This window comes from Zingiber officinale, chromosome 9A, assembly GCF_018446385.1.
Source record: "Zingiber officinale cultivar Zhangliang chromosome 9A, Zo_v1.1, whole genome shotgun sequence".
Lineage (NCBI taxonomy): Eukaryota > Viridiplantae > Streptophyta > Magnoliopsida > Zingiberales > Zingiberaceae > Zingiber > Zingiber officinale.
The window spans coordinates 38,047,043-38,056,804 of NC_056002.1; positions in this window are offsets into that span (position 1 = coordinate 38,047,043).

Consider the following 9,762-nt stretch of genomic DNA (forward strand, 5'->3'; position numbering starts at 1 on the left):
TTAAGTCTGAGGGTGTGATGTGAGTAGATTATATACACTTTTATGCATACTTTAACACATATCTACTTATATTTTATTAGAATAATATATGTTTAATGCACCCTATTTCATTGTAATATCATACTTCCATTATATTCTATTCAAAAATCTACTCTTTTCTTGTTTGATTGACAGGACACCGTTTGGATCGAAAATGGAACAAAAATGTACATTGGAGTGAATATAGAGAAGATCAAGCTCCGGCCGTGTGAAACCACATGGCTGTGTGGTCTTACCCATGGAAAATCAAGATTCAGCCATGTGAACTCACACGGTCGTGTCACACCCCAAAGAAAAGAAAACCACGGTCGTGTGAATCCACACGGCCGTGTGGAGTCTCCAGAGGCAAAGCAAGGCATGGCCGTGCCATTTTTCTAGAAGTCGTGCATGCCATGACCGTATGAATTCACACGATCATGTCACTGGACCAGAGTCAAGGAAGACTTTGGTCGTGTGATTCCACACGACCATGTGGTGGAGAAGCATGGGGGCTGAATTCTGGGAAGATTGCAGATCGATCATAACATGTTCATAACTTTATATTCGATTGAAGTTATGGACTGTTCTTTATACTGAAACATAGCTAACTTCATGATCTATAACTTTGCTTCAGGTTCAACAGCAAAGTCTAGCCTTGCTAAAAGGCATGGATGTGCTTCCCAACTGCAGGTTCATCTAGACCTCCGCCCAGATTACAGACCAAACTTTGAACCACCATAACTTTCGGCTCGGTTGGATCCAGGGCTCAATAAAAATATCAAATTGTAGATAATTTTAACGGCTACAACTTTGGTTCAGGATGAATCATGAGAAAACTTATTTTGATGGGTGAAAAATCTATTTTACCGGACCCTTATAATCCTGGTTTTCTTGGGAAGTTTGGAGGAGGTGTAAAAGAGTCAAGAACAACATTTTTTTACTCATCTTAGGTTTAGGACTTCGTCTTTCTCCTTTGGGAATGGTTCTACCCTTAGGGGGAAACCCTAGAGCTTCATTCACCTCCATCGCTTGACGATCCTTCCATCTTCGGAGCAAGGAGGCATCCCCAAGACATCAGAAACATCGATAAGCATCTCTTCTTCCCCTTCTTCTCACATCTAGGGTTGTAAGTATGCTTTATTTTTTGTTTTAGGGTTGTTCTTCCTTTGTAATGGAGTAGATCTCCTTTCTAGGATTAGGGAGTATTTGTGATGTGATGGAGATATAAAACTATATAGATTTGTCGTGTTTCTATTCGATGACTTGTTTGATGACTTGTTCATTTTTGATGAAATGTGTGTGAAGCATATATATTTTTTACATGTTTTATCAAATGGTTGTGTAGAATTATTAATCTTATAGGGGAAATACCCTAGATCGTATGACCGAGGGATGCTAGTGACAGGTAAATCCCGTTAACGGGCGTCTATGGTATGACCTTGAAAGGAGAAGTAAATCTCCACAAGGAAGTAGGGAATCGGGTGTAATCACTATTTCTATTTCTATGTTATTGTGTGTTACTGTGCGTTAGGCTCGATTTGTAGCTAGAGGGGGGGGAGTGAATAGCTCATTGTGCTTTGTTTACTTGCTTCGGTATTATTGATTTGTAGTGAAATAAACTTGAAACAAGACTCACAACGCTAACATGAGGATTTACTTGGTATCCACCTTAGGAAGAGATGACTAATCTAAGGATCCACACATGACACACTCTCCACTATGAAAAACACTCCTTCTCCGTAACTACCGGAGGCAGAAAAGCCTCGTACAAGTTCTCACACAGACAATACACGAAGAAAGAAATAGATGCTAATACAATATCAAATCTTACAAGATTTATAATGAGGAAACCCTAGCATGCTTCTCCTTATTGTTTAGAATGTCTCTTGACCTTGGAAGTACAGAAGCACTGGACTCCAAGTCGCTTCAAGAACTGGCGGTGATAATCTATGAGAAATGTGAGAAGAGGAGGTGGAGAGTTACGAACGAAGAAGGCTCGTCACTACTTTAACTTGACGCTTCCTTCGTAACGGTCATATCTCAATCGATTATCTGATCGATTGGGGAGGCTTGAATCGATCGATCGATCGATTCAGAGCACCTCTGTGCTCTGCTGGAAATGGCATGAATCGATCGCCTGATCAATTCAGCATTCCTCGCGTCGCGTCGCACGAGATTTCCATCCCCAATCGATCACCCGATCGATTGGGGGCCCTTTTGTGCTTGCAACATTGCTTCCCAATCGATTGACCGATCGATTGGGCTAGCCTTCACTCGCAGCACACCTTCAATCGATCAGCTAATCGATTGGACTACGGTTCAATCGATCGGTTGATCGATTGACCCCCCTTTAACTTGCTTAACTCAAATCCAAGGTTCCCAAACCCAATATCCAATCAATCGTGACCTGTTAGGACATCTTCATGCCTAGCATCCGGTCAACCTTGACCTGCTGGGACTTCTTCATCAAGTGTTTGGTCAATCCTTTGCCCCACTTGGAGTTTCTCTTCATGCCAAGTGTCCGATTAACCTTGACCCACTTTGACTTCCTTCCACCAGATGTCTGGTTATCCTTGATCCATCTAGATATCCTTGTGTTAAGTATCCGGTCACTCCTTTGACCTACTTGGACTTCCTAGCACCAGGTGTCCGATCAACCTTGACCCACCTGGATTTCCATGTGCCTGGCTTCACCCACCAGGTCTTTCCATTTGCATAACTTCACTCACTAGGATTTCACCTAGCTTCACTCACTAGGATTTTCACCTGACTACACTCACCAGGATTTTCCCACTGCCCGGCTTCACTCACCGGGACTTTCACCTAGCTTAACTCACTAAGATTTTCACTTTACTTCACTCACCAGGATTTTCCCACTGCTTGGCTTCACTCACCGAGACTTTCACCTGCCTAGCTTCACTCACCAGGACTTTCACCTGGCTTCACTCACCAGGATTTCTGAACTGCCTAGCTTCACTCACTAGGTCTTTCACCTGGCTTCACTCACTAGGATTTTTCACTGCCTGGCTTCACTCATTAGGACTTTCACTTGCGTAGCCTCCAGTTAAGATTTTTCCAGTCAAGTATCTGGTAAACATTGACCTATGTGACTCTTCTTAACATCAAATTGGTCAAACCTTGACCAGATGGGAATTACACCAACAATATCCCCAATCGGACGATTACTCCTATAATCTCCATATATTGTCAAACATCGAAACCCAAACATTAAGACTCAAGCTTGAGCCAACACAAGCTTAGTCAACCTGGTCAACTTGACCCAGGGGATATTGCACTAGTAATCTCTCCCTTTTTGATGTTTGACAATACCTTTAAGTTAGGCTAATCTCATAGCCTCAACTTCCCTTCATGCCAAAGCATGAATGAGGGTTTCCTTCATTCTCCCCCTTTCCTAGAGGGCTAACTCCCTCTTTAGGAAATGAAGGTCTAACTTAAACCTTACATTCTCCCCCTTTGGCACACATCAAAAACTCTTCTCCTGAAGAGTTACTCACATATTGTTTACAACTTCACTCGTTATTCACAACACTACAATGAAGGTCCCATACCCTTCATTGTCTTCAATGATCACCCTTGAGCATTTACCACTTCACAATGCTCATCCTAGTGCATTCATCATTCCAACAATGAAGGTCCCATGCCCTTCATTGTATCCCATGCTCACCCTTGAGCATTAATCCACTTCATAATGCTCATCCTAGAGCATCCACAACTCAACAATGAAGATATCCACTCTCCATTGTTTTTCAATGCTCAACCTTAAGCATTTACTCCAATGAAGGTTAACCACCTTCCATGGTGTTTGAAAAAAAAAAAAATTTTCATATACTTAACGAGTGACTCCCCCTAAAGACATGCTCCAAACTTTTGTCATTGTACCAACAATGACTTGGAATCCCTAAACCTTTAAGAAACCCAAAACTTAAAGTTTTGAGGTTCAAGTATCAATATTTGAACGCAAACCTCAACCTAAACTTCAACTTAGTCTACTTTTAACCAAACCATTCTTGTTTCAACAAGAATATCACCATTAAATGTATATAAACATATTTCAAGGGGTTAGGAATGGTTAATGAGACTAAAAATAGCTTAGAGGGTTGAAATCATACTTTCCCAGCTAAAATCAGTCTTCTCAATTAGTTGGGGTTGGGACTCAATCGATTTAAACCATTTCAATCGATCCAGCGATCGATTCTACGAGCTTCTGCTCGCGGAGAAAACGCTTGAATCGATTGACCGATTGATTCAGCATTGTTTAATCAATTGGTGAATCGATTCTGTAAGCTTCTACTCACGAGAAAAATCATCTCAATCGATGTCCCGATTGATCGAGACACTCCAATCGATTGGCTGATCGATTGGAGCTTTGATTTCCTAAAACCCAATTTCAACAAAATTCAGAAATACCCTAAAAATTCCATAAAATTCTAAAAATCATTAAAATTCTTGTAGACATTATTTAGGATATAGACTATCAAGGAAAAATAGTTTTCTAAGAAAATACATCCTATTTTTAAAGATGGACACAAACTTAGAGACTTGTAAAAACCTCAATGTTTCTTCCAAGTTTTATGTCTAACTTTTCAATGATGATTACTATCAAAAGATAGCCTTCACCAAGGTTTTCTAAAGTATATTTAAAATGATTTTCAAAACCAATTTCTAACCATGTTCTTTGGGCTCAATGCACATGACTTCTACAATAGCATTGCTAATGATTGGAGTACACATAACTATGTGTTTTGATGAAATCAAAATCCAAATAGATGCACTAAATCAACATCTTGAGTTTTGTTCATCATTCAAACATCTCACTTGTATTTAATGTGTACTAAAACACATACAAGTCACCTTATAGTCTTTGTGAGATGTAGATTTTGGTTTTGCCTTAAACTAGGGATCATGCATATCTATCTAGGCATTTTAGGAATGATAAACATCCACCTAGGATGTCACTTGTTAGTAAATGTCATTGTCCTTAAATATAAGTAATTTAAAACTAATGCATGATGACTTTATGGAATAGATCAAAATAAGTAATTTTCAAAAGAAAATATACTATGGCTATATGATGTATGTATTACATGACATGATATTTTTGTTTGTTTTTCATAATAAGCATGAATACAAAATATGATGTCATGACATATGATGGGAAAATAATCATGATAATTAACATAAATAAAATATACCTAGATAATGTATCTAAGTATCCTTAATCCTTACCTAAACCTAAAATTGATCCTAGATTTTGTTGGGTTTTTTGGGCCGCGAAAACCGCTTTTTCACGTCACGGAAACCCCGAAACTCCCTAGCCAACGGATCCGTACGAAGAGTATAGAACAAAATTTTACATGTACGAGTTTACTAACTAGATCTACTCTTAGATCTATATGTTTAGAAAATTACCCTTGATGCGTGCCCTTTTCGAATCCCGCTCGTCCAAGGAAGTGCTGGATCTCAAGATTGTCAACGTAGACAATCCTCTAGAAGTATCCACACGAACAAGATGTGTTCTCTAACACACAAGGATGAAGAAGAGAACACCACAAGTGTGCTAGCACTTCTTGATGCTCTCGGATGGGATTGGAAGAAGAAGAAAGGAAAAGAAGAGAACACACTCCTCTAAAAAATCTCTATGTGACTTTCACTAACCTTTCTTCTTGGATTAGACTCACTCTCCTTTCTTCTCCCTTGCTTGAAACCCACGACCAAGAGAAGAGAAGGAGCAAAAAGAGAGCTTGAGGAAGAAGATGATGTGAATGTGAGTGAATGAAAAATTCATTCTCATTCAAAACCAAAAAGGTAACCCCCATTCGCATTAAATGTGGCCATTAAAGAGAATAGATTTGTAACCCCCATGAGGTGGCACACTTTGATGATGTGGCACATCATCATTAGTCCTCCTAATGCCAAATCACTAATGATGGGGCAAATAGTCAAGTCAAACTTGACTCTTCCTCTTCCTCTCAAGTCATGTCAAACTTGACTTAATCTCTCTCATGGTTGATCTAATCCAACCATTTAATTCAAGCTAATTTAATATAATGAATCTAATTCATTTAATTAAATTGATTCAATGAGTCATAATCTAAATTAGACTCATTGAACACATGAATCAACTTGAGTCCAACTCAATTAACCCAATTAGGATTACTCTTAATCCAATTTGATTCATCACATGAATCTAATCTTCTTGGTTCATCATATGAACCTAATCTCCATCCACTTGTTCTTTGTGTGTGACCCAATAGGTTCTTGTAACGTTGGCAATGCCCCTAAACCCATTTAGGACCATAAGTAATGAGCGGTATCTAGCAATACATCATTACTACCCAAGTTACAAGAATGTTGAGATCCAACATCACCTTGTGACTACTAATTGTGACTCCTCACAATATATGACAAGTGTCCTTCTATCCTAGACATCTAGATTGATTAATGTGAGGCATAGACCGTGTCATCCTCTGACCAATCTAAATCTTGAACTCCAAGTAGACTCACTAAATGGAATGAGCTCAATATCTCATATTGACTCATTTGGGCATGGCCATGCACTTCATGGTCTCACTCTATCAAGAATATCGATATCGCTCCCGTCATATAGGAGGGATAGATCCCATCTACATCACTCACATCCCTCTGCATAATTCGTTGCATACCCAGTAATCGCCTTTATAGTCCACCAAGTTACGGGTGACGTTTGACGAAACCAAAGTACATAACTCCTTATATAGGGATCCATGGTGACTTCAGGTCCAAGGACTAGTAGTCATACTAATAGCCACATGAGAAAGTATATGACACTCATATAACGATCCATGATACTTTCTCATGGCGGGTCATTCAGTATACATTCTCCAATGCATACCCATGTGTCAACTTGATATCTCTATATCCATGACTTGTGAGATCAAGTCATCGAGTTGACCTACATGCTAGTCTTATTGCATTAACATTGTCCCTGAATGTTAATACTCGACTAGGAATGATTTAGAGTAGTGTTCCCTATATCATCTCACTATCGGTTCAACCAATCGATTGATATAGGTAAGAACCTTCTACTCAAGGATGTTATTATACTTAGTTTATTTGGCACCAATACAAGTAAGTATAATAACCAAAAACCAAATGCCTTTATTTATATAGAATATAATACAACAAGTCCATAATACAATCATCAAATGATTGGCTCTAGGGCTCTAGCTAACAATCTCCCACTAGCACTAGTGCCAATCAGTGTAGGCTCTAAGCCCTAATGACCTAGTGTGACCATCATGCTTCCTCTGTGCCAAAGCCTTGGTTAAGGGATCTGCGATGTTAGCCTCTGTGGGTACTCTGCAAATCTTCACATCTCCTCTCTCGATAATCTCTCGAATGAGATGGATGCGTCGTAGTATGTGTTTGGTCCGTTGGTGTGAGCGAGATTCCTTCGCCTGTGCTATAGCTCCATTGTTGTCACAATAGAGCTCAATAGGGTCAGCAATGCTAGGAGCTACCCCAAGTTCAGTGATGAACTTGCGAATCCAAACTGCCTCCTTTGCTGCCTCTGATGCAGCAATATACTCGGCCTCTGTCGTAGAATCAGCTACTGTGTCCTATTTCTAACTCTTCCAGCTCACAGCACCACCATTAATGCAAAACACAAACCCCGACTGCGATCTATAATCATCCTGGTCGATCTGGAAGCTAGCATCACTGTAACCCTTTACAGCTAGCTCATCATTGCCTCTATATATCAAGAAATATTCTTTAGTCCTTCTCAAGTACTTAAGAATATTCTTGACCACTATCCAGTGACTTTCACCTGGATCTGACTGGTATCTGCTCGTCATGCTCAAAGTATATGAGACATCAGGTCGAGTACATAGCATGGAGTACATGATAGATCCTATGGCTGAGGCCTAAGGGATCTGATCCATGTGATCTCTCTCCTCTCTTGAAGAGGGACCTTGAGTCTTCGAAAGACTCACGCCATGTGACATCGGCAGAAATCCCTTCTTGGAGTTCTGCATGGCAAACCGAAGGAGTACCTTGTCAATATATGTACTCTGACTTAGGCCAAGCAATCTCTTAGATCTATCTCTATAGATCTGTATCCCTAGAATGCTGGATGTCTCACCTAAGTCCTTCATTGAGAAGCAAATCCCTAGCCAGGTCTTGACAGACTGAAGCATAGGGATGTCCTTCCCAATGAGTAGTATGTCATCCACATACAATATGAGGAAGACAACTATGTCCCCTACAACCTTCTTGTAGACACAAGGCTCATCTTCGTTCTTGATGAAATCAAACTGTTTGATTGCATCATCGAATCGAAGATTCCAGCTCCGAGAAGCTTGCTTTAATCCATAAATGGACCTATGCAGCTTGCATACTCTGCTAGTATGCCGTGGATCTACAAAACCCTCAGGTTGTGTCATGTACACATCCTCGAGTAGGTTTCCATTCAGAAACGCGGTTTTGACATCCATCTGCCATATCTCATAGTCATGGTAAGCTGCAATAGCAAGCATGATCCGAATGGACTTAAACATCGCTACTGGAGAAAAGGTTTCATCATAGTCAATACCATGAATCTGCTCGAAACCTTTAGCTACCAAGCGACCCTTATAGATAAGTCCATCCATGTCAGTCTTTCTCTTAAAGACCCACTTATACCCAATGGGTTTTACCCCTTCAGGTGGTTCAACCAAAGTCCATACTTGGTTGGTGTACATGGATTCCATCTCGGATCTCATGGCCTCTAGCCATTTCTCGGAATCTGGTCTCATCACAGCTTCTTGATAGGTGTTAGGCTCATCTTCTATGAGCACAACGTCATCATGGTCAAACAAGAGAAATGAGTATCTCTCAGGCTGACGACGTACCCTATCAGACCTACGAAGAGGTATGTCTACTTGAACTGGTTGTTCCTCAACTCTTTGTGGAACAACATCATCCACAATACTTTGTGGTTCCAGTTCAACTTCCATCGGGGTTTCAGTGCTATTGTTCGCATCTTGAACTTCTTCAAGATCGAACGTTCTCCCACTAGTCTTTCTAGAAACAAAGTCCCTTTCTAGAAAGACTCCAGTCTTTGCCACAACTATCTTATGCTGACTGGGAATGTAGAAGTAATATCCCTTAGTTTCCTTGGGATATCCTATAAAGTAGCACTTGTTGGATTTGGGTCCTAATTTATCTGAGACTTGACGTCTAACGTAGGTCTCACATCTCCAAATCCTCATGAAAGACACTTGGGCATTTCTCCCAGTCCATATCCTATATGATGTCTTTATCACGGCCTTAGATGGAACTCGGTTGAGTATAAAAGCTGCCGTGTCTAGAGCATAGCCCCAAAGGAATGTCGGAAGATCTGTGTGACTCATCATAGACCGTACCATATCTAATAAGGTACGATTCCTCCTTTCAGATACACCATTCCACTGTGGTGTTCCAGGAGGAGTGAGTTGGGATAGAATCCCACACTCAGCTAGATAGTCACGAAACTCATGGCTAAGGTATTCTCCACCTCGATCTGATCGAAGTTTCTTAATACTCTTGCCAAGCTGGTTCTGTACTTCATTCTTGAATTCTTTGAACTTTTCAAAGGATTCAGACTTATGTGTCATCAAGTACACATAACCATATCTACTGAAGTCATCAGTAAATGTGATGAAGTACCTATAACCGCCTCTAGCCGCGACATTGAAAGGGCCACATACATCACTATATATAAGT